Raw genomic sequence first — 26,719 nt, 5'->3', positions numbered from 1 at the left:
AAACCGCTATCTGCACGCTCTCTCACACCACCACCCAGCACAGATCAACTCTGTAGCCAAGACACTCATCTCCAGAACAAAACGCTTAGCTGACGAACAACACCTAAAACCCGAACTACACACTCTCACCAATGTACTAACATCCAATGGATTCCATAGAAATAAGATTACAAACCTAATCCAAAAAGAAACCCCCACTAAAATCCAAGACAAAGAACAAGAAAACGGCAAAGCCCTCCTCCCATACATAAAAGGCACCACAGACAGAATCAGTAAGATCCTCCATAAACACAACATCAAAACAGCATTCTGCACAAACAGAAAAATATCCACCATCCTTAGAAACCCCAAAGATAAAATTGAATTAGAAAATCAAAGAGTATACGAAAACCCATGCACCACTTGTCCCACACATACATCGGACAAACCAACAGAAGAATAAGTGCACGCATTGAAGAACATAAGAACTCAGTCAAAAAAGAGGAATCAACATCTTCCCTGGTCCAACACCTTAAAGCCACAGGACATGAAATTGACTTTAAAACTACCAGAACCATTGCCAAAAGTGAACATTTTAATAACAGAATAATCAGAGAAGCCATCGAGATAGAAAAACGCCCACACAGCATGAACAAGCGAGATGATACCTCCCGCCTACCAGCCATTTGGAAACCTGCCCTTATTGACAAACGAGTCCCTAACACAAAGAATGACACCAGACCCACACTCACAAAAGCCACACAGGATGTCACCACCACACGTCCACGCAAAAAGCAAACCCAAAGCCACACCGATGATGAGGCACGACCACAAACCAGAAGCCAGACCACAGCTGCATCATTAGCCACTTTAAACCCCTCCAATCCATACATGAAGCAAACTGACACCCTCCATGAAGAGGAAGCACAACCACGAACGCGAAGCCAAAAAATAACAAGGCAGCCCACAATCTCAAACCCCTCTGCAACTCAGACTAACCTGAGCACAACCAAACAGAACACTCCCCAGCCAATCAGAGCACAGCCAAGCCCCTAACCATTCAGAACACACCTCCACCCAATCAGAACACAGCCAAGCTCCCACCCAATCAGTTCATACCCCCACTGGCAGTTAAAAGGAAGAAACAGCTAAGACCACACATTGCTGCTCAAAGCACGAAGCTGAAAACACCAGCCTGAAGATGACGAATGGGACTTTGTCGAAACGTCACCAAGACACTTCCAATTTTACACGGGAGAAAACCTGAACAACCAAAGACCTACATACAAATACCCGCGAAAACCTCAGAAAACATATATATATATATTTGCAACCACTTGTAACTTACTAAGGCTTTTGTATACATCTTTTTATAATCTATGTAACTATTAATGTAAATTGTTCTAAACCCCTTTTTCAAATTCAAATCACTGTGCTTTTGTTCTTTGACATGTACATTTTATTGATGCAGGGTTTTAAATGCAAATTACTTTTAGGTAAGCTCTCTTTTTATATGGAACTACTGCTGCATACATGAATCTTCAGTAATGTATCTTTTTTTCCACATACATTTTTTTGTGAATATTTGGTAGGGCAAAATAAAAGCTAGAAATGTTGGACTGATGACCCTGAGAAGTCTATTGGAATAGAACACCAAATTTCATTTCCACTTGAATTCTTGGCAGAATTCTTTTACATTCCCAGTGTGAACTTGACATTTGCTCACCCATATTTTAAGCCTAAAAATACTGCCAAGTGGACTCATTTCTAATTTACCTAGACAAACATTCTTTGATGGCTTTGTTCTTCCCTCTGCCTTCTTTGCCCAGAAACTGTGGACTTGGTAGTTCTTGAAGAAGCATGTCAAACAGTGAACCACAAATCTGTCTTTCAAATTACAGCTCCTAGTTTTAACTAAACAAGGACTTTTTTTTTCAAGAAATGTTTCCTCTTACTGGTAACAGGAAATTTCTCAACATTCAAACAATAGAGGGAGATATTTTTCCATAACATATAATGAAGCCTGTCTGCAATGCTTTCGTTAAAGGGGTGGCAATTTCTGGACTCCATTAATATATTGCTTTATTGTTCCATTGTGTTTATGGCTGAAAAATATGAATGTTTTTCATGTATTGTGGACTATAATGGAAGCAGTGCAATATAGGTAATCATCTTTCACCACATGCATCATTTACGAGAGAATGTATTCTTCAAATCAGAGGATTTAAATAAGAAGTATTGTACGTAAAAATATAAAGACATTTGTTATAATTATTAATTGCATTCAAACACCAATATCTGTGAATCTTGAGGCAGGCAATCAGCAATTCCTAGGCCACAGATGTAAATATTCACCAACTGCTCATCCTCAAGGTCATTAAGTGCTGAATCAGAGTTTCTTAAATTGTGCGAAGAGCGGGAGGGAAAATCAAATTCAGGAACACATAAATCATTTGCACTGCAAATCTAATAGCAGCTTTTTGATAGCTTCATTTTGTCTGCAGTAAAGTTCTTAACTAGTGAAGATGTGTTTCTGTATCTACTGCCAAGTCAAATAAAAGAATAGCCAAGCTAAGTCGCTTAGTGTCAGATCTGTTGATTATTATCAGGTACTAGTTTGAAAAATCTGTCAATATGTGCAAGTATCTATTATATGAATATATAGTCCAGATTATAAGAACAATATATTGTTAAGAATGACAAAGAAAAGGAGAATGTAAATATCAGAGCTGTCCTGTATTTAATATGGAAGTTGATATTGGAAGTTGATATTATCTCTCTGTGTGTGTTTATCATGCGTGCACAAAAGTAAGAAGCTATATGTTTATTTTGATATGCAGAATTAAATTCTGAATTTCAAATTCAAGGCAAAAGCATGGTCTATTAAAAGGAGAACTAGAGATATACAGTTGAGAAAAATAATATTGTAAGAACATGAAAAATTAAATCTTAAGAACTTTCACTTTAAAAAAATCTAATAACTTTCCATTGTTTTATTTATTCTACTTTACAAATTTTATTTTATTCATTTATTTTATTAAATGTATTAACAGCCCATCTTTCTACAAGTTAACTTTGCTAATGTTATTCAGATGATGAGAGTATGGCAATTAAATCCTTTTGTGCCAATACAGCCTAAAGGTATTCTAGCGCCATGTCAATAGACACCATAATTATGATGTCATAAGCTAGTAATACAAAAAATAACACTTTTATTCAGCTCAGTGGAGAGCCAAGATTTACTGTCCTGTTTTCTTTCTTCCATTAAAAATTAAGAAACACTGGTTTATACTTAAACTCTTAGACTATAGAGAAAGAGGGGGAAAGAACCAATTTAGGTTGCACAATTACAACTAAGCAGAACTGCAGTGACTAACTTGAAATGTCTAAGTAATTTGGAATTGGGTTATAATTTCCTCCCCTAAACATGCATTGATTTGTTCATTCTGAAATGGCCACTAAGGAAAATTTCCAGGGCATATTATCATGATGCATAGACAGTGGAGCTCTTACAGAAACTATGAAAGAGACTAACCACATTGTTACATCATCTCCTGGTTTTGCTGTTTCATTTGCAAATGATAGTATATAAAATCCTGTTTGCATCACAGCCATGTAGAAACCTTCATTAGAGTTACCTGCCTGTATTGCTCCACTCATAAATTGCCAAAGGACCGCTTTCCCTGCACTTCTGCCATCTGTAATTTTCCCCAGAAATGACTGAGGATATAAATATGAAGACCTGGTTCAGACCCAGAACTGTTCCTTGAGTATTCAAGAAATCGCCCTTAGATCTGAAGTTGATTTTGGGTAAACATTATGATACATACCTTTTTGAGGGTTTTTTTTCCACATGATGGAAAGAAGACATGTGTGAACTCACCCTCAGCTTTCAAAGGATTCTTTAACATGGAGTTGTATTCTGATGCTGCTCAACTACTTGATATGCTACCACCCTGTATCTCTACTTAAAATCAGTGCTCATCCAAGTACAACGCAGTGTCAGTGTCGACTCAGCAGCAAGAATTCTAAATTGGAAAAACAGAATAAGGCTTAAAGGTCAAGCAAGAAGAATTAAGGGATGATGGCATGAATAATTTGTGACTGCAATTTAGTATCCTTTAACTGTTTCTGTTATTGCTATAGTCTTTTTCATATTCACAGTTGTGATCTTTTATATATCTGAATAATTTAAATCTGTGCAACCACAAACTGATTGATTAGTGAACCCAAATTTGGTGTTTTCAATCTCTCTCTCTCTCTCTCTCTCTCTCTCTGTGTGTGTGTGTGTGTGTGTGTGTGTGTGTGTGTGTGTGTGTATGTATTCGCTTGGCTTTGCAGAGAGTATAAGAACGTGTTCCCTCAATCCTGGCTTGAACTCTGACGATGCCAGCAGATGCTAGCGAAAGCTAAGTTTTAATAAATTTTTTAGTCTTGGTGATCTGTGTTTTCTGATTTTGAATATCTATCTATCTATCTATCTATCTATCTATCTATCGATCGATCGATCGATAGACAGACAGACAGACAGACAGTGTTTGCATATTGTTAGATTGAATTTCACAAGGTGCTAATATTTACCTATGTCTGTTTGCCTTGACAGTGTTGTCACCAGAGTCTTACTGATATGTCCTAAATATTTGTACTTATTTATAGATATACAGGTTAAACACTGAAGAGTTTAAGAATCCAAAGCAAGCTTCCTAACGCATGAGAGTCCAGAAGACAGCAATTGGAGAACCTCAGGCTGGAATGCTTGTTTAAGAATAGCCATCTACAAGGAAGATTGATGATGAGAGTTGAAGTTTTGTCAAACTGGTGTCCAGTAACCTTTAGCTGCCTCTCTGTGGGAAATACAGAGGACTGAGGTATTTAAAACTTCTCAGCTTTGCTGGAACAACTGGTACAGCTGGTGAGTGTCTATTCTTGGTGCTGAGAATTCCATAACATACTTAAGCATCTGAAAATCAGGACATAGTTATGTTCATGTAGTGGATTTACAGAACTCATAAGTAGAGTATTTTACAAACACATTCAACATACTATTTCTTTTGGGGGGGATAAGCAATGTTTTGCAGAGTGTACAAAGAGAAAAAAGTAGAATACAGAAGAATTTAAAGACAAAAAGTAAGAGGAAAGGAAATGTAACTAGGGTATATCTAGTTAACTTAAACTCAATTCTTTATACCTTTTCATACCTTTTTATACTTGCAAATTACACTTCAAACAATGCCCTTTACTCTTTAAATTTTTCATTCTTTCTGATTTCATCAAATTCATTCAATCATGACTTCCTAAGTAGCTTGTCCTGCCTTTTCCCAAAAATTGTTTGCCTGTTTTAGATATTTAAGGCTGCCCCAAAGGCTGCAGTCTTGTAGGAACAAGTTTGGCAATGGGGATGTTGAGAATGTCTTGTTGGCTTTAGAAAACCAGAGTGGACTGGAGGTAAGTTCTGCTTACGTACAGTATCTCCCCTTGAAACTGATAATACTGGACTGCCTACAGAACCCCAGATGCTGTTTTTGCTTGGCCCTTTCAGCACTGATAAAAAACTTTGGCCTGATTTATAGTTTTACAATCTGGCTTCATAGTAAGAGAATTGATATATAATACTTCGTTAAATTTCCTGCTAGAATCTTGTTAGGCGGTGAAAGTTGAAGCAATTAGCTTTTTAACTTTCAAAACTTCTGGTTTTTATAATAGCCCCATGTCCTTTAAGGAACAGGGCATCTTGCCTGGCACTTCTTGAATGCCTATCAGAGCATATAAAATCTTTGTTTCCACATTTCCAGGGACAATGGGAGAGATAGTACCTCCCCTTAGTTTTTTCCTGACACAATTAAGGATGGATGGGCCTTCCTTTCAAAATGCTTTTTAGATATCTCATTGTGGATGATATGATTAAAAGGGAATGTGGAAAAACTAAAATTCTGGGTTTTTTGGCTGTATCTTCCCTTCCCCCGCTTTCCATTCTGTCCTGCTTCAAAGCTCTGAGATGGTTCCAATGATGGGGGCTAAGAACTTCAAGGTTCTGTTAGATGATGTGTTCTCTCTTTGGCCATTTATAATGATAACTGTAAGAGTCTGTCATCTTCAGTTATTGAACTTCTGCCAGATTAAACAAGTTCTGTTTCCTGACACTGCAGATTTATTGGTTCAGGCCCTGGTGGTCTCTCTTTTAGGCATTACCTTAACAGTCTAAGGTGTGTCTTCCTTTTTCCTTCTTCAATCATTAATCTTGGTCCAGAACTTTGCAGTATGTGTTATTCTCAATCTATCTTTTTCTCATATTTCTGCTTCTGCAGGGCTTTTATCAGCTTCCTACAATAGCCAGAGTCCAATGCCAGTTGTTGGTGCTAGTATTTAAGAACCTGCAGTCAGTTATTTACCACTCCCTGTTCCAGCCCCCATCCTAGTATGTACCTGTTTATACAAAATAGTTAATAACAAAAGGGATTCTTTCTCCCCTTTCTATTGGCACTTTATATGTTGCTTTATCTATTTGGATATATTTCAGAAACTAGGTCTTTGATTATGGAATTGTGTTCTTGCCCAATTCTGGCTACTGCATTTAAGATTGATTTGAAAACCTGTTTATTTAATACTAAACTAATTTTACACAGTCATGTATTTATATATTTGCCTACTTATTTCCTAACATGTCAGTGCTGTTATATGCTGAAGAGTGTAGAGCATCGTCCATTAAAAGTATGCAAATAATTATACAACACCCTGCATTATAAGGGTTTTGACTATATTGTGGAAAAATCCAAAGGCAATTAATTGACTTGTTTTGCTTATTTGTTCCACGATAACAAGCTGGAGAGAAAATAAGAGTGAAACAGCAACTGGCACAATTCATTGGTAAAGTCTGGCAGCAAGAATATGCTTCTGACCATGGATTCACTGTAGGGACAAACCACACCAATTGCTGCCTGCCCAGCCAATGTGGGTGGAGCTCATGATACCATGAAGCCTTGCCAGTACACCTGCAGAACAAGGGCTCAAGAGATGGAGGGACATCCTGGAGAAGGTAATGGGGTTCTGTGTATGTATGTATGTATGTATGTGTATATATATATATATATATATATATATATATATATATATATATATATATATTTGTTATCTGAGATTTTTGCGGGTGTTTGTATGTAGGTCTTCGGTTATTCAGGTTTTCTCCCGCGTCAAATTGGAAGTGTCTGGGTGACGTTTCGACGAAGTCTCATTCTTCATCTTCAGACTGGTGCTTTCGGCTTCGTGCTTCCAGGAGCAATGTGTGATCGTAGCTGTTTCTTCCTTTTAACTACCAGTGGGGCTATGAACTGATTGGATGAGAGCTTGGCTGTGTTCTGATTGGATGGAAGTGTGTTCTGATTGGTTAGGAGCTTGGCTGTGCTCTGATTGGATGGGCGGTTGGCTGTGCTCTGATTGGTTTGGGAGTGTTCTCTTTGTGCTCAGGTTAGTCTGAGTTGCATGGGGATGTGAGATGGTGAGCTGCATTCCTATTTTTTGGCTTCGCGTTCGTGGTCGTGCCTCATCTTCATGGAGGGTGTCAGTTTGCTTCATGTATGGATTGGAGGGGTTTAAAGTGGCTAATGATGCAGCTTGGTCTGGCTTCTGGTTTGTGGTCGTGCCTCATCATCGGTGTGGCTTTGGGTTTGCTTTTTGCGTGGACATGTTGTGGTGAACTCCTGTGTGGTTTTTGTGAGTGTGGGTTGGGTGTCATTTTTTTATGTTAGGGAGTTGTTTGTCAATAAGAGCGGGTTTCCAAATGGCTGGTAGGCGGGAGGTATCATCTCGTTTGTTCATGCTGTGTGGGCATTTTTCTATCTCGATGGCTTCTCTGATTATTCTGTTATTAAAATGTTCACTTTTGGCAATGGTTCTGGTATTTTTAAAGTCAATTTCATGTCCTGTGGCTTTAAGGTGTTGGACCAGGGAAGATGTTGGTTCCTCTTTTTTTTGACTGAGTTCTTATGTTCTTCAATGCGTGCACTTATTCTTCTGTTGGTTTGTCCGATGTATGTGGTGGGACAAGTGGTGCATGGGATTTCGTATACTCCTTGATTTTCTAATTCAATTTTATCTTTGGGGTTTCTAAGGATGGTGGATATTTTTCTGTTTGGGCAGAATGCTGTTTTAATGTTGTGTTTATGGAGGATCTTACTGATTCTGTCTGTGGTGCCTTTTATGTATGGGAGGAGGGCTTTGCCGTTTTCTTGTTCTCTGTCTTGGGTTTTAGTGGGGTTTCTTTTTGGATTAGGTTTGTAATCTTATTTCTTTGGAATCCATTGGATGTAAGTACATTAGTGAGAGTGTGTAGTTCGGTTTTTAGGTGTTGTTCATCAGCTAAGCATTTTGTTCTAGAGATGAGTGTCTTGGCTACGGAGTTGATCTGTGCTGGGTGGTGGTGTGAGAGAGCATGCAGATAGCGGTTTGTGTGTGTTTTCTTCTGGTAGATGGTGTGTCCTAGGGAGCCATTGGATTTCTTGTAGACTAAGACATCCAGGAAGGGAAGTTGGTTATTAGCTTCTGTTTCCATGGTGAACTGTATTTTGGGGTATAGGCTGTTGAGGTGTATGAGGAAGTTGTCCAGTTTTTCTTTCCCATGTGGCCAGTTTATGAAGGTGTCATCTACGTATCTGAGCCAGAGTTTGGGTTTGTGTTCAGATTTTTCTAGAGCTTGAGTTTCAAAGTGTTCCATGTAGAGGTTTGCAAAGACAGGTGAGAGGGGTGATCCCATGGGTGCTCCCTCTATTTGTTTGTATTTTTGTCTGTTATAAATGAAGTATGTGTTGGATAGGCAGTGGTTGGTCAGATCTAGGATGTATTTGGGGGGGTTATATTTGTTTTGGATAGCTGTCAAGGCTTCTCCACCTCCATCCAATCAGAACACAGCCAAGCTCTCAGCCAATCAGTTCATATCCCCACTGGCAGTTAAAAGGAAGAAACAGCTATGATCACACATTGCTCCTGGAATCACGAAGCCGAAAGCACCAGCCTGAAGATAACGAATGAGACTTCATCGAAACATCGCCAAGACACTTCCAATTTGGCGTGGGAGAAAACCCGAATAACCAAAGACCTACATACATACATACCATACATACATTTATATATATATATATATATATATATATATATATATATATATATATATATATATATATATATATATATGTTTTCTGAGGTTTTCGCGGGTATTTGTATGTAGGTCTTTGGTTGTTCGGGTTTTCTCCCACGTAAAATTGGAAGTGTCTTGGCGACGTTTCGACGAAGTCCCATTCGTCATCTTCAGGCTGGTGCTTTCAGCTTCGTGCCTCGAGCAGCAGTGTGTGGTCTTGGCTGTTTCTTCCTTTTAACTGCCAGTGGAGGTATGAACTGATTGGGTGGGAGCTTGGCTGTGTTCTGATTGGGTGGAGGTGTGTTCTGATTGGTTAGGGGCTTGGCTGTGCTCTGATTGGCTGGGGGGTTGGCTGTGCTCTGATTGGCTGGGGGGTTGGCTGTGCTCTGATTGGCTGGGGGAGTGTTCTGTTTGGTTGTGCTCAGGTTAGTCTGAGTTGCAGAGGGATTCAAGATTTTGGGCTGCCCTGCCATTCCTTGGCTTCGTGTTCGTGGTCGTGCTTCCTCTTCATGGAGGGTGTCAGTTTGCTTCATGTATGGATTGGGGGGGTTTAAAGTGGCTAATGATGCAGCTGTGGTCTGGCTTCTGGTTTGTGGTCGTGCCTCATAGTCAGTGTGGCTTTGGGTTTGTTTTTTGCGTGGATGTTTGGTGGTGACCTCCTGTGTGGTTTTTGTGAGTGTGGGTCTGGTATCATTTTTTGTGTTAGGGAGTCGTTTGTCAATAAGGGCGGGTTTCCAAATGGCTGGTAGGCGGGAGGTATCATCTCGCTTGTTCATGCTGTGTGGGCGTTTTTCTATCTCGATGGCTTCTCTGATTATTCTGTTATTAAAATGTTCACTTTTGGCAATGGTTCTGGTATTTTTAAAGTCAATTTCATGTCCTGTGGCTTTAAGGTGTTGGACCAGGGAAGATGTTGGTTCCTCTTTTTTGACTGAGTTCTTATGTTCTTCAATGCGTGCACTTATTCTTCTGTTGGTTTGTCCGATGTATGTGGTGGGACAAGTGGTGCATGGGATTTCGTATACTCCTTGATTTTCTAATTCAATTTTATCTTTGGGGTTTCTAAGGATGGTGGATATTTTTCTGTTTGTGCAGAATGCTGTTTTGATGTTGTGTTTATGGAGGATCTTACTGATTCTGTCTGTGGTGCCTTTTATGTATGGGAGGAGGGCTTTGCCGTTTTCTTGTTCTTTGTCTTGGATTTTAGTGGGGGTTTCTTTTTGGATTAGGTTTGTAATCTTATTTCTATGGAATCCATTGGATGTTAGTACATTGGTGAGAGTGTGTAGTTCAGGTTTTAGGTGTTGTTCGTCAGCTAAGCGTTTTGTTCTGGAGATGAGTGTCTTGGCTACAGAGTTGTCTGTGCTGGGTGGTGGTGTGAGAGAGCGTGCAGATAGCGGTTTGTGTGTGTTTTCTTCTGGTGTTTTCTAACAACCAAAGACCTAGATATATATATATATTTTCTGAGGTTTTCGTGGGTGTTTGTATGTAGGTCTTTGGTTGTTCGGGTTTTCTCCCGCGTAAAATTGGAAGTGTCTTGGCGACGTTTCAACTGATTGGGTGGGAGCTTGGCTGTGTTCTGATTGGGTGGAGGTGTGTTCTGATTGGTTAGGGTCTTGGCTGTGCTCTGATTGGTTAGGGGCGTGGCTGTGCTCTGATTGGCTGGGGGGGTGGCTGTGCTCTGATTGGCTGGGGGGGTGGCTGTGCTCTGATTGGCTGGGGGAGTGTTCTGTTTGGTTGTGCTCAGGTTAGTCTGAGTTGCAGAGGGGTTTAAGATTTTTGGGCTGCCTTGCTATTTTCTGGCTTTGCGTTCGTGGTCGTGTCTCCTCTTCATGGAGGGTGCAAGTTTGACTTCATGTATGGATGGAAAGGGAGTTTAAAGATGGCTAATGATGCAGCTGTGGTCTGGCTTCGGTTTTGTTGGTCAGCCTCATCATGGTGTGGCTTGGGTGCTTTTTACGCCCTGGATGTGTGGTGGTGACATCCTGTGTGGTTTTTGTGAGTGTGGGTATGGTGTCATTTTTTGTGTTAGGGAGTCGTTTGTTAATAAGGGAGGGTTTCCAAATGGCTGGTAGGCGGGAGGTATCATCTCGTTTGTTCATGCTGTGTGGGTGTTTTTCTATCTTGATGGCTTCTCTGATTATTCTGTTATTAAAGTGTTCAGTTTTGGCGATAGTTCTGGTCTTTTTAAAGTCAATTTCATGTCCTGTGATTTTAAGTGTTGGACCAGGAAGATGCTGGTTCATCGTTTTTGAAATGAGTTCTTATGTTCTTCACATGCGTGCACTTATTCTTCTGTGTGTTGTTGTCGATGTATGTGGTGGGACAAGTGGTGCATGGGATTTCGTTTATACTCCTGATTTTCTAATTCAATTTTATCTTGGGGTTTCTAAGGATGGTGATATTTCTGTTTGTGCAGAATGCTGTTTTGAGTTGTGTTTCTGGAGGATCTTACATGATTCGTCTGTGAGTGCCTTTATGTATGGGAGGATGGCTTTGCCGTTTTCTTGTTCTTTGTCTTGGATTTTAGTGGGGGTTTCTTTTTGGATTAGGTTTGTAATCTTATTTCTATGGACTCCATTGGATGTTAGTACATTGGTGAGAGTGTGTAGTTCGGGTTTTAGGTGTTGTTCGTCAGCTAAGCGTTTTGTTCTGGAGATGAGTGTCTTGGCTACAGAGTTGTCTGTGCTGGGTGGTGGTGTGAGAGAGCGTGCAGATAGCGGTTTGTGTGTGTTTTCTTCTGGTGTTTTCTAACAACCAAAGACCTAGATATATATATATATATTTTCTGAGGTTTTCGCGGGTGTTTGTATGTAGGTCTTTGGTTGTTCGGGTTTTCTCCCGCATAAAATTGGAAGTGTCTTGGCGACGTTTCAACGAAGTCCCATTCGTCATCTTCAGGCTGGTGTTTTCAGCTTCATGCTTCGAGGAACAATGTGTGGTCTTAGCTGTTTTTTCCTTTTAACTGCCAGTGGAGGTATGAAATAATTGGGTGGGAGCTTGGCTGTGTTCTGATTGGGTGGAGGTGTGTTCTGATTGGTTAGGGGTTTGGCTGTGCTCTGATTGGCTGGGGGGTTGGCTGTGCTCTGATTGGCTGGGGGAGTGTTCTGTTTGGTTGTGCTCAGGTTAGTCTGAGTTGCAGGGGGGTTTAAGATTTTGGGCTGCCTTGCTATTTTTTGGCTTCGCGTTCGTGGTCGTGCCTCATCTTCATGGAGGGTGTCAGTTTGCTTCATGTATGGATTGAAGGGGTTTAAAGTGGCTAATGATGCAGCTGTGGTCTGGCTTCTGGTTTGTGGTCATGCCTCATCATCGGTGTGGCTTTGGGTTTGCTTTTTACGTGGATGTGTGGTGGTGACATCCTGTGTGGTTTTTGTGAGTGTGGGTCTGGTATCATTTTTTGTGTTAGGGAGTCGTTTGTCAATAAGGGAGGGTTTCCAAATGGCTGGTAGGCGGGAGGTATCATCTCGCTTGTTCATGCTGTGTGGGCGTTTTTCTATCTCGATGGCTTCTCTGATTATTCTGTTATTAAAATGTTCACTTTTGGCAATGGTTCTGGTATTTTTAAAGTCAATGTCATGTCCTGTGGCTTTAAGGTGTTGGACCAGGGAAGATGTTGGTTCCTCTTTTTTGAATGAGTTCTTATGTTCTTCAATGCGTGCACTTATTCTTCTGTTGGTTTGTCCGATGTATGTGGTGGGACAAGTGGTGCATGGGATTTCGTATACTCCTTGATTTTCTAATTCAATTTTATCTTTGGGGTTTCTAAGGATGGTGGATATTTTTCTGTTTGTGCAGAATGCTGTTTTGATGTTGTGTTTATGGAGGATCTTACTGATTCTGTCCAATTTCATCTTCCAGACCAGAGAGCACTTTGGAACATAATGTTAAATTAATTCTAGTCAGTCTATGAAGGGATTATTTTTAAAAATTCTTTTAACCTGCCTCTTCTAAATCTCTATGCCTGTGCCAAACCTAACCTTGAAAGTCACTAATCCACATCAATATTTAAAAGTTCACCTAAAAACTTACTTTCTGGCTGGCTGCCAAAAACAAAGCAAACAAAGCAGTTTCTTCTTTTAAAATTGGTATCAGTGACTCAGTTCCCCCTAAGAAAGATGCTCCATCCAATGGTGGGATTCAAATATGTTGTCAAGCCTCCATCAGAGCCTGACTCTGAGAATGACATGGAGTTCCCTGTTGAGGCCCAGGAGGGGGTGTCTGTGGCTTCGGAGGACTGTGGGGAGGAGCAGGCTGAAGCAGGCCAGGGCCCTTCAAGTTTGGAACAGGGAAGGCAGAGCTCAGGCGAAAAGCAAGGCCCCTCCCCACCAGATCCCAGAGCAAGGAGAGCAGAGAGGAGGAGGGAACAATGGAGGTAGGCTCACTTGCTTGGGGGGGAGAGCGTCACGCCCAACTCCACAAGGCACACCTGGAGAGTAGGATTTAAGGAGACGCTGTGGGGTGGGGCATTTGCCAGGAACAAATGTGAACTCTTGTGATGTGAGCTCTTGTACCTGGACTCTTTGTATTTTGGATCAAGTTTGTTTCCTGCTGAGTTGTCCTTGCTGTCCTCAGTTTTGCAGTTTGCAGGTTACAGGCAAGCTGGGCATTGAAAAGATCATACTTTGTTTGTTATCTGTTTTACTTTAAAGAACTGTTTAACTTCATTGACTGTTTTATTGAACTTGTGCCAGCATATGTGGGGGCTGTTGGGTGAACGTTGGCAGTGCTTACAAAGATAATTGTTCTGACCAGCTAATTGCTTTGCCTCCGTTCGGGCCCTGGGTCATTACATATGTGAATAATTGGTTCTCTGCATGGATGCTGCTTCCAGAAGTACATTCTGGGCCTGGGCAACAAAAAAATAGCTACTGGTTCTGCCAAAGTAGTGCGAACTGGCTGAATCCTACCACTGGCCCCATCCTGAGAATTCCCAACTGCCTGTTTGCCACTTTATTTGTTTGTTTGTTTATAAAATTGATATGGCCTCCCAATTCACTCACAGTGACTTCAGGAGACTTACAGAAGTAAAACCCAAATAACCCCCACCCCTCAGTCAAAATAAAAAGCATCACCTAGGGTCCCCAAGCCTTTTGAAAGTGTATCAAGCTGTGGGCCAATGTTATCTCCAGGGAATAATATTTCACAGGGAAAAAACAATGATGGAGATGGCCCTTCTTCTTAGGCCCACTAAATGGAGCAATTTAAATCCCATATGTAAATTACAACCTTTAGAACTCACAGAAAACAAGAATGATCATGGGTTCAGCACACACCTTGGCTCACACTTAACAACTCTTTTACTTTTTTTCAGACTTGGTGCTAAAAGGACAGAAGAACTACAGTAAAGATATGAAACCAACAATGTTGCAGCAAAATGTACCATGGGCTGCATCAACAGAGTGCACCTAGAGTCCTAGACCTAAGCTTAATAAGGCAACATTGACATTGCTTTTTGTAGACCTAGGCTGCCAGAGAGTCAGGATGCCTGGTTCATAGTAGATATTACAAGGACTTCTTATGTTCACAAGTTTATCCCTATTCTGGAAGAGCAGTAGACCTGTTCTTAAACATATGTTTATCACTCTTTTGAAAGGACACAAGACTTATTTTGGGAACTGGTGCAAATTGAAGAAGAGAACTGGATTTTGTCAACTGCCTATAGCTTATCCCAAATGTGTTTTCTGCTGCTGGTTCTCCCACTGTGAGGTTTTGTGTGATCATACTTTCTACCAGTTTTATTCCTTTGAGAGGCTGGTAAGTTTCTCTACTACAGCATCATTTTACACACTTTATTGGCTACCTCCAGTACTGTTGGTCATATCTATTCACTGGCAGCAACACTTGTTTGTTTGTTTATTAATCTTGTACTCCTACCACAATCCAATGACTCTGCAGCCTACAAGGTTTACAATGCAATAACAATTAAATCATCCATAGTACTATCTAAAATCAATATATTTACAATTCATTATGCTTGGGTTCTGCCCATTCCTAGATATAGTAGGTGGCTCATAATAAATGATTTAGAACCTCCATAATCCAAGTGATATAAAAACAAAATTCATACAAAATCAGTAAACCATGATCACTGTATATTATAAAGTAGCCACAAGACGGATGAAACTCTACTAGAAGGATTTCCAAAGAATCAGGATGGCAATGATAAAAGAACATATAAAAGGCCCCATCAGATGACAGTTCCAGGGATATAGCTGACTCTAAGATCTCGTTGAATGGGTAGATGAATGCCAGAGAAGATCTCTCAGATAACCAGAACCATGTATGGCTCTGCATAGGTAGCCATGAAACCAGCCCAATAAATATCATCTGGAGTTCTACTAGCAATTAATGAAACTATATTGATATAATATATTGAGGCCCACTTACCACTGCTTGGGATACCACATTCTATACCAGCTTCTAGATCAGACATGTCAAACTCGCGATGTCACGTGACGTTGCGAGATGTATCGGCACTGTTTTACCATTGCCGGCAATGGGGTGGGTGCGGCTTCCGGATGATGTGTCCAGCCTGCGGGCCAGCACTTTGACACCCCTGTTCTAGATGTTCCTCAAGGGCAGCTCCACTTACAGCACATAACAACTGGGAAGTAAAACAGATGTGAGTGGTTATGAAAGTGTGGGAACACAATTAGCCATGTGATCTAGTTGATTGGGCCAATTCTAGTCAGAACAGGCAGTCCTGCAGGTAACTAGGGGTCAAGTCTTAAAGGGCTTTATATATAAGCAACAGCACTTTAAATTGTATACAGAAATCAATCGGCAACTAGCACAGGGCTCATAAAATCGGTATTATACCATTCCATTACTGTAAGTCAGGAAGTACATAGGTCACCGTATTTTGGAACATTCATACTTTCTGGATAGTCTTTAAGGGTAGACCCATGTAAAGCACATTGCAGTAGTCCAGCTAGGTCTTCTGAGAACATTTATTGCTGGACCTTTGCCCTCCTGCACTAGGAAAGATAGCAAAAGTATTGGGCAAAGTTGACACTAGCTATGACCTCCATCTATTGTACCAGTAGGAGCCACGAGTCTAGAATTATACTGTAAATCTGCTTCTTCATGAAAATGCCTGGCTATACACAGATATAATACTGGCAGTGACTGAGAACTCAAAACTTCAAACAAAAACTTAATTATACTTGAGTTCAGCTTCAGGCTATTGTCTCCTACAGCCTCCTGTATATCTAGAGCCTCCAGATATGGGGTTAGGATATAACAGCATTTCCCTTATGACCCAGGGCAGTGATATAAAGTTGGGGACCATCAGTATACTGATGGTCCCCAACTTGAACCACCAGATGACTTCATCTAGCACAGTGTTTCTCAACCTTGACAAATTTAAGGCGTGTGGACTTCAACTCCCAGAATTCCACAGCCAGCATTGCTGGCTGTGGAATTCTGGGAGTTGAAGTCCACATGCCTTAAAATTGTCAAGATTGAGAAACACTGATCTAGCAGTTTCCTATACATATTAAAGAGCTAGGGAGGGAATGCTGGATAGATAGGAAGTATAGAAAAATGGGCAATAAATTGTGTCTATTTCCTCTTTTATCCCAAATGATAGTCACAGGTAACATGAAGAGGTGTGGGATGAAGGAAGAGAGAAATTGTCTACCTTTCAGAAGAGTTCTTTCCATTTCACAAATGTCTAATCACTTGACCAACTTCTCAGTTGGGCTATTTTTGAGTATGTATTTAATGTTCTTCAAGAAGAAACTTCTGTTCAGAAATAGCCAAACAACAGAACATTCGTGCAGCAAACTATCACTTAGGCAACTTCAAACATAACTAAAGCCTCCATCCAAATTAAATCAATGATCACTACCTCTAAATTGTCTTGCATTAAAAGAACATGTGCAGCACCAATCGCAAGTTGCTGCACACCCAGTAAGGGGTGCAAATTATGCTGATGTACTTTTCCTTTGATTCAAGGACTGGAGAGGTGTGTGTTGATATAGTCATAAAGAAAATAAAGGAAATTCACCACACATAGAAAAACATTATTAATTTTAATAATAGGAGCAAAGTGCATACATATGAGCCGAGGTGGCGCAGCAGTTAGAATGCAGTACTGCAGGACACTTTAGCTGACTGTGTTCAGCAGGTCAGCGGTTCAAATCTCACCCGCTCAAGGTTGACTCAGCCTTCCATCCTTCCGAGGTAGGTAAAATGAGGACCCAGATTGTTGGGGGCAATGTAAAATATATATACATTGCTTACTGGTGTACACCGCTTAGAGAGTGCTTGCACTTAAAGCGGTATATAAGTCTCACAAATAAATAAATAAATAAATAAATAAATAAATAAATAAATAAATAAATAAATAAATATAGCAGAACAAACCAAACCAGCATAACTCACTGGCTTATCCAGATAGCACAGAAATGAATTTTGCACTGCTGGCAAAGCCAATAGCCGATATCTCTTTCCCTTTGGCAATGCACCAAGCACGCTACCCCAAACTGAAGTAAATGCATTTGAACCTATCAAGGGGAATGAAGGCAAAAGCTGGGGCTCTGGCTGCTCTCTCTCCCATGTTGGACCTACTATCCATGATCTTAAAGTCCCAACTAAAATTTGGCTGCCTGTTGTATCAGCTGCATGCAGCATTAATCAGAATCATGTGAAGTTCTGAGTCCTGCAGTCAGAAATCATCTCATTCTCACTCCATTCCCATGACTGGATGAAATGTTTGAGGTGAAGTGGACACAAGTATCAAAGTCTTTGGCTCCTAATGTTATTCCCTCTGTCAGAGATTAAGGAAGGCACTGCCAATCTACTAACAATGACACAGGGAAGCACTTGATACTCAGAGGCAACCAAATGATGAAAGCACCAGAATGTAACATCACCTATTATGCTGAATCATTCTAATTATCCCAACCCTCACTGGTATGATCGTGCTGCTGTTTGTTAAGATCTTGCTGCCTACTTCTAACAGTAGACTTTAACAAGACAAAACTTCATTTAATTAGTTTTAGATATAGGAATGACACATGTCAAACTTTCTTGCTTAAACTCATATGTCAGAAACATTTTTAAAAGCTTGTCAAAAGGGTTTCCATGGAAGCCACTTCTGAAGGAACTTAAGCCCAGGATTTATAACTTCTCCCTTCATCTATTAGGGCAACAGAAAATACCACAGTGCAAGAGGCAGTGCTATAATCAGAGAATCTAATTTTAGCTTTGTATTAAAAGCTACAGCCATCAAATACCTTTTAATACATACTTTAAAGATTCCCCTTTTAGCAACAGTACAGAGGGGTGCAAGATGTGAGGAAAACCATCAGTCTGGTCTTTCCATAGCTTCTGTTCGAAGCAATTAACAAAATCTCAGCAAAGCTTTCAGAAGCAAAGCTTTTCTAAATGAATACCTAAGGAAAAAAAAATTAACTGACAAGCTGAGGTAGCAAATTAGCTGCAGCAGAAAAAGTGCTTTGTGGTGAGTTTCTTCTTTTTGATCTCTCTCATTATGACTGTCACATGGTTAGTGTCTTGTCACCCTTGTGACACCCCTTGTGACACCCCTTGTCACCCCAATATTCTACTTCTTCCTGTTCATTGAAACACTGATTCTGGCCAACAACATCTGGTGTCATATTCTTCATGCTCCCCTGAATGAAATACTAATCCTTCTCACTGCTTTATATTCTAGTTCACCATAGGCTGGGGAATGGATTTTCTCTAGAGTAGGAATCCAGAAAATGAATGTCTTGGTATGCAGAGTGATAAGTAGTCAGTCTACTTCTAATCTGTCAATAACCAGAATTTTCTGTGCATATTACCAAGTTGCTTAAAATATTAAAAGTGTCTTTTAAAAAGAAAAAGACCAAAAGACATAATACATCAAAAATCCACTGGATAGAGCATTTGGGAGTGGAGGCTGTGCTTCACATTAATTAAAGAGCTGAGTGGATATAAGTGATATTGCAAAGTAGACAGCAACTACATCATACACTTGGGTTGGATTGAAATTTTCCATTTTTCCCTGTTTTCGGGGGGGGGGATTTTTAAAATGGCATCTTCAGATTCATATTTGTGTTTGTATGGTTCTCGTCTCAAATCTGTGGCATATCTTAAGGGCTATTTTTGTATAAACTGTAGGAGAAGAGTCATATCAGTCTATGGTAGCAAAAAAAAACCAGATGAACTTTAGTAGCATCTTTTCCAACACATTTTATGTTTTTAACATATTACGAATGTTAATTGAGAAGATACTTGTAATCTATCTCATATGTAACCTGCATCTGCAAAACTAACTGGATTACACCCTCTTCTCCTCCCCACTTTATCCCAGTTTAAATTCTATGTCAATCTATCCACTTCATCTATGCATCTGATGAAATAAGCTGTGGCTTGTAAAGGTTACAGCTTTTAATAACAGTTGTTAGTTAGAATAGCTGCCATCAGACTCCTTCTGGCCTATTTTTGGTAATCACAATCAGAGTGATCGTGAACAGCAGATAGCCAACTTTTCCTTTGCCACTTGACGTAGAGAGCCCTGGGCAGCAAATATGCTAAACAGTTAAAGAAGAAGCACATGAAATTTTAACCTGTTTTTAATTTATATTTTATTCATGTATTTATATGATTTTATTATGACGTTGTAAACTGCCCAAAGTTACTTAGGTGAGTTGGGCGTTTTAAACTATGTTGAAGTTTTGAGAGCCCTAGTTAAAATATACCCCAAAGTTGAATTAGGATATTTGAAAATTTTCATAACTATTCAGATAAGATAAAGGTAGTCATTTCCAACTCTAGCAGGCAGTGTTCATCTCCATCTCTTAGCTGAGGGAGCCAATATTGTCCGAAGACTTTTTTGTGGTCATGTGGCCACATAGAATACTGTTACTTTCCCACAAAGCATAGATGGATAAATAGATGGATAAATGGATGGATAGATAGGTAGACAGACAGACAGACAGACAGACAGACAGACAGACAGACAGACAGACAGACAGACAGACAGACAGACAGACAGACAGATAGATAGATAGATAGATAGATAGATACACAGATAGTAATATCAGTTAGACTTATAAAGTGTTCCATAGTGCTTTATAGCACTCTCTGAATGGTTTACATGTCAACATATTGCCCTCAACAATCTGGGTCCTCATTTTACCAACCTTGGAAGGATGGAAAGCTGAATCAACCTCAAGTCCATCAGGATCGAGGTCCAGACTGTGGGCAGAGTTGGCCTACAATACTGCATTCTAACGACTGCACCACCAGTGGTTAGATAATAAATATAGATGCTAAAAGTAAAGTAGCAGCTTCCATCATGAAAGCTGGTTTTTTTTTAATTGAACTCTAGAATCAAGAAATTTTATATCTAGGTTAGCAGGACATATATTACATGAAGAATAATACTGAAGCTGTGGTTAAAAAATACATTATTACACAAGCAGAGGTGGGATCTAACTGGGAAAGATCTGTGCATCTTCATTGTGCCAAATGTGTCACATTTAAGTCAACAGTTGGGATATTATTTGGAGGTGCACAGATAGGTAGGAAGTCTATCAACCCACAAAAAGTAATCCTTATGACTGCTGCTAGGAAAAGATGCTTGTTTTATTACTTCTTTCATGTGGAATCCTGATTCTCACCTACAGCAATATATAAAATAATAAAAGACAATTTGTTCAGAACTATAATTTGAAACATATAATTTGAAACATAACCAAGATAATGAATAATATTTCTGGAGGAGAATATCATATACTACATTAGCTATGAAATGTGTAAATAACCTCATAACCATAGTATCCAAGGAACAATCAGTAAGCTCTTGGAGTCCTAGTGGACAATCATTTAAATATGAGCCAGCAATGTGCTGCAGCTGCCAAAAAAGCCAACACAGTGCTAGGCTGCATTAACAGAGGAATAGAATCAAGATCACGTGAAGTATTAATACCACTTTACAATGCCTTGGTAAGGCCACACTTGGAATACTTCATCCAGTTTTGGTCACCACGATGTAAAAAAGATGTTGAGACTCTAGAAAGAGTACAGAGAAGAGCAACAAAGATGATTAGGGGACTGGAGGCTAAAGCATATAAGGAACGGTTGCTGGAATTGGGTATGTCGAGGGGGGGACATGATAGCAGTGTTCCAATATCTCAGGGACTGCCGCAAAGAAGAGGGAGTCAAGCTATTTTCCAAAGCGCCTGAAGGCAGGACAAGAAGCAAAGGGTGGAAACTAACCAAAGAGAGAAGCAACCTAGAACTAAGGAGAAACTTCCTGATAGTTAGAACAATTAACCAGTGGAACAACCTTCCTCCAGAAGCTGTGAATGCTCCAACACTGGAAGTTTTTAAGAAGAAACTGGACAGCCATTTGTCCAAAATGGTATAGGGTTTTCTGCCTGAGCAGGGGGTTGGACTAGATGACCTCCAAGATCCAACTTTATCATTATTATTATTAAGCTATTAGAATATACTTAGAGCTAATCTATCTCAATAAAATACAGCAATTTTCTCTCTATTTGGGCACCTACCTTTTTTTGTTTAGTTACTGGTATGTGAGTTGCTATTTTTATAATAAACTAAAAAAGAAAATGAAGAAAAAGGACAGATTGATTGAAAATAGCTGCAAATATTCATTGCTTCTTTCTGAATGTTTACATTGTCACTGTAGTATATCAAAAACAACAACTCTGTCCCTCAAAAATTTAAAGCAATTACTGAAGATAACACATTATGCAAAATCAACTTTTGCTGCCTTTTAAGAACTAGAATGTTAAAAGTCTCCATTTGAGTTATTTTTAAATTCATAAACATTTCCCAGAAAAAAATGTTCCTTTTCTTCTAGGAAGGAAGATGAATATTGTATGCTGCCTTTAATAGGTTGTTTATCATAAGGTTAGCATTATTGCAAACAAATTCAGTGATGCAGTTTGTGTCACTGAACCCAAGATAGCTGGATGTCAGCAGCATCCATATACACAATAACCAGGATGAACATTTGATATTTCTACAATGAATCAAATGGTTGTGAGAGAGCATCCTAAGAACTGAAAGTCTCTGTGGCTGTCTTTGAGAATCACATCAAAGCAGAAAAGATCACAATCCTAAGAAATATTCTTTACAGTTTAAAAATATAAAAATAGGAGAAAGGTAATTCCATACTGCAACCTAAACTGCTAATCTTCCACACTATTCCTAACTCTTTCCAAAGGCAACTTCAGAATTATCAGTCCAGATTGCAATGTGTTGGCAATGGAACCAGGCTGGTGCTCTGTCTAGATCATGATCGGTGCAAGATCTGAACTATCTTTCCCTGCTTCTTGCTCTTTCCATCTGCCCAGGAGGGGAAGCCCCATCAGTTGGCTTTGTGTGGACCAGTCCACCATTGTCTGATTTTCTATTTAGGGATTGTTCCCTCAGTTCTAGTCTCAATGGCTTTCTTTTGCTTTCCCAGATATTGAATGCTTTCATATTCCCTTCTCACATTGCTACTTTTGATACTACACAATTGCTCCCCCCCCCATCCACAGCCCCTTCATGATACCATCGTTGCTCTGATACTACAATAATCAAAGCATCAGGGAACATATTCTTTAATTTCTGTGTTTGTTGGTGAGTTCATGAAATGATTGTAGCAAGGCACAACGGATGGTTCAGCTTCATAAAAACAAAATAGCACTTGCCTTTATTGCAACATAAACATTCTAAAATGTGAAAAAGAAGTCACGTTTTTCAGTACTGTGTGTGTTACATCGAATACAAAGACAGCAAGCTTCACTGAGCTTGGACAGAAACAAATAAAGTGCCACCTGAATAATGTATGGGTTAAATGAAGTGATGAGTTTCTAGAAGATGGTGGGACAAGGAAAGCTCCAAATGGTCCTTCTGGATCAACTGCAAAATTATATTAATATTATTACATTTATCAAGCACACCAGATCATATTGTGGGTCCCAACTATCAAGGAAGAACATCTAGTGGGACCTAGAAAAGGGGCCTTCTATGTGATGGCTCCCTTTGGAATATCATACCCCCAGAGACAAGATTGTCAGTGGGCTTGTGAACCCCATTTGGATCAAGTGGCTTGTCTGATTCTTTTTTTAAGAAAAAATAAAAATAAAGAAAATGGCACCTGCTGATCAGTGAGAACATAGTAACCTGATAGACCAAGATAGAATGGCTACCTAAATCAGTGACTATTTGGGGAGGTGAGAGAGCAGGCCAGGTCGTGCAGCTGGCACAGCCACTAGAACAGGCAAGTCACTGGACACAATCTTCTCTGAATGGTTTAAGATGGCTCAGGTTGAGAAACTGCAGTTTTTAATGGAAGCTAAAAAACCTGGGAGTTTGGGTGCTTTTATGAATGGCTGGGAGTCAGAGGACGATAATGTTGTTTCTGCACTCAGAAAGCATACTGGCAATGGGAGTAGTGGAAAGTGAGAATCTGCCCAAAGGCAGAGATCTGTAAAATGCCTGAAACTAAATGAACGTGAGTTGCAATTCACCTTATGGAGTAGTGGATACAAGTGGCTGTACTTTTGTTGTAAAGGAAGCAGATGTTATTTTTTAAAAAATAAAGATTCCAAAATGATCTTATCCATCTAATTAATCCCAGTTACATAATGTCTTGGAATGGTTCTCTATTTAAAAGAATCATGCTTTGTTACTCCATACAAAAGTCATATATCCTTTGGTTCATGCAGGAGTGGGAACATCTATAAGTCCCTTAATGTATGTGCCTATTTCTATCAGCCCAATAATATTGATAGTCTTCCCCTCAGCACCACTGGTCAGCAGTACAATCAATCTTGATATTTCCCTGTAGATTTCTTTATACAATTTGGGCAGCTAATGTAGAAAATTTTTAAATTTTATGGAATTTGACCATAATTATATGATTTTCAACCACATGCAGTCTATAATATATGAGGTTCTTTATAAGCCAGGAATAATACAGAATTTCAGCACACTAGCAATAGACCAGTTCAGCATCAATATTGTAGAATTTTGGAAATGTTCCTTAACTGTATGGTTTTTTAATTTTGATATTGCTCCTTTAATTATGCCATAATTATGCTGAGCTCCTATGTCAGGAGAAGCCATGGTTCGGCACTGATAAAATACTTATTTCTATTTCTATTGGATATTTTTAGAATTTTTAGAATCACCAATCATGGACTTATACCAACACTGCAAGCATAAGATAGTTGCATAATGATTAAAGTCAGTGTATTAATATGTCAACTCATCAGAAACTACTTTTGAAGAACCAAGCAAAAATTAACTTAACAATTAAATCTGGCAATTGGTAACCATATCCTTGTATCCAAAAATCAAATACAGAAAAAGGTTCAGTATTCCAAATGCTGTGCCTTGCATATTTCTTGTCTTGATTTATATAGTTTATTTCTCAGTACACTTCATCCAAGGAATAAACAATTTCCAAGGGTCTGTCTTGAAAATCTGTTTCTTCCATATTACCGCTTCAGTCTTCAATTATAACTTTCATAAATTTCATGAAAAAAAATATGTAAGGGAATGTAATTATATTTCTTCCAAATATGAAGAGTGAATGCAGAAACCTACTTTGATTTGTAACCTATGTCTTATTAGTTGCTAAATGTTTAGTTAATATCAACCCTAGTTTATATGCTGAAACCAAAAAAGACCAAAAATTGCACTTCAGCAATATTTAGAAGGCTACTGCCTCATTAGTTCTGTTGCATTTATAATTATATTTCAGTAAAGTTAAAAGACTAAAATTGTACAGCAATCACGTTGTAGTCATATGCTCTTAGTACGAAAATATTATTGATTCATCATTCTTCTTTAATATAGTTAGAGCACACAATGTTTTGATGTTTTTAATTATGCTGAGAAATAGAACTGCTCCAACCATATTAAGGCACAATATCAGTCAAAATGTTTCTTGAAATAAGTTTTGCTTTTTCACATCACTCATGTTCCCTAATTTAAGGACTTATAAAAAGATTTTTGGGGATTTTATATCAGTTGTAAACCCACTGAAAATATGGAAAGGACTGAACTTTATTGCTTGTATGTTTTTCAAGGTGAGGATTCTGCCATGCACAAACTATATGAAAATTTCTGAGATAATAGACTAAAGTTTAAGAACCACGATAAAATTACAAAGAAGTAATAAAAAAAATAGCTATGATCATGTAACACAGGGGTCTTCAAACTTGGCCCTTTTATGACTTGTGGACTTCAACTCCCAGAATTCCTCGGCCAGTGTGCCTGGCTGAGAAATTCTGGGAGTTGAAGTCCAGACGTCATAAAAGGGCCAAGTTTGAAGACCACTGATGTAGGGTCTGGAGGCTAGCTGGTAACTAAATATGATGTGCATAAATATCCATAAGACTAGTGTATTCACTTTTGGGATAAGCAGTGTTATTATGTAGTTTGGCAAAAAGTGTAAGAAGTAGAAAGCAAAATAAAAGAAAATAAGGGGAAAGGAACTTTAACTGCAGTAGATCTAACTAACAAAACCTCTGTTGACTGTATATTGTCTCTTTTTTATCTTTGAAAACCATGTCCATACATTGTTTCACAGATTGCCTTGTATTCTTTAAATCTCATATCTTACTTTCTGAGGATCTCATCAAATCCATGTAATTACATTTTTAGTCTGCTCTCTTTCATTGTCTGTCAGTAATATGCATTACTTTCTCTCTTCATTTTTTTGCAGCAATCCTTTTATATATATTTTTCTCATCCATAGTCTATTTCACTTCATCATTCTACCAAACAACCTTTTTCATATTTCTTAGTAGCATAACTTCATACACTATTGCGTAACATAATTCTTTTCATTCTATTCCAAGTATCTTCTGTATCATATTCCCTCCCATACATTTTCCATCTAATTTCTTAGGTAATTATAAATATTGTTTAGTATTTTTACAACATTCTTATTCTCTATTCTGCAATCATTCTACTTTCATTTAATTTCTTTTACTTTTATTTCTTCCTTCTCTATTCCCAATATCTCTCTATTAATACTGTACTACCAAAATTTATTTGTGGTCCCATGACTCTTGTATTCTTCAAAGATTTTCTTAATCGTTTGTCATAAACAATAAAATCAATCATTCTTATACATATAAAAAATCAGTCTACATATAAAAAAAACTTAATTTTAAACCAAATATTGAGAAGGAAAAGAATTTTTACTAAGCAAATAATTAAAATTCTTATGTATTGTTTTTCACGATGAATACTTTTGTCTGTATTAATTCCCAATCATTCATTCCACTGGATCACATTTATTCAGAATGTTAAAGGATTATTTTGCTATGGCAGGGAAAGTATAGACAACAGTGTCAGAAGTGTTTTACTTCTTTCAAGTACTCAGTTATATAGTTTTTTTGCTATTGTTTGTTGGTGTGTGTTTGTGTACTGATTTATTGCTCACTCTGGTGTATAGCTCTAGACTTGCTATACTTTTAAATCTTTCATTTGCTGTTACTCTAGTGTTGAGATTGAATTTGCAGCCAATAAGTCTAGATTTCTCTTGACAAGTGGACATGATTATCCTGATTACAAGGAAAAACCGAAATAATTTATTTAAAAACTAGTCCTAGAGAAGGAGATTCT

At 38.8% G+C, this 26,719-nt stretch overlaps 1 long non-coding RNA gene across 4 annotated transcripts in view; it reads left to right on the top strand.

Moving 5' to 3' along the window:
• The window catches only part of LOC120309681, a 41,799-nt gene that overhangs the window by 10,332 nt on the left and 4,748 nt on the right, over positions 1 to 26,719 (top strand). The window contains exons 3-6 of one of the 4 annotated variants that reach the window (XR_005557151.1): positions 4,321 to 4,891; positions 5,322 to 5,424; positions 6,799 to 7,012; positions 14,418 to 16,365. This is a non-coding gene — a long non-coding RNA (uncharacterized LOC120309681). Of the gene's footprint in view, positions 1 to 4,320; positions 4,892 to 5,321; positions 7,013 to 14,417; positions 16,366 to 26,719 lie in introns of those variants that run through there. The other 3 variants (XR_005557149.1, XR_005557150.1, XR_005557148.1) reach the window with 3 other exon arrangements.

The sequence above is a fragment of the Crotalus tigris genome, unplaced genomic scaffold, assembly GCF_016545835.1.
Source record: "Crotalus tigris isolate CLP2741 ecotype Arizona unplaced genomic scaffold, ASM1654583v1 scf7180000018053.2689490, whole genome shotgun sequence".
Classification (NCBI taxonomy): domain Eukaryota; kingdom Metazoa; phylum Chordata; class Lepidosauria; order Squamata; family Viperidae; genus Crotalus; species Crotalus tigris.
This window is presented reverse-complemented; position numbering and strand designations above follow the sequence as displayed.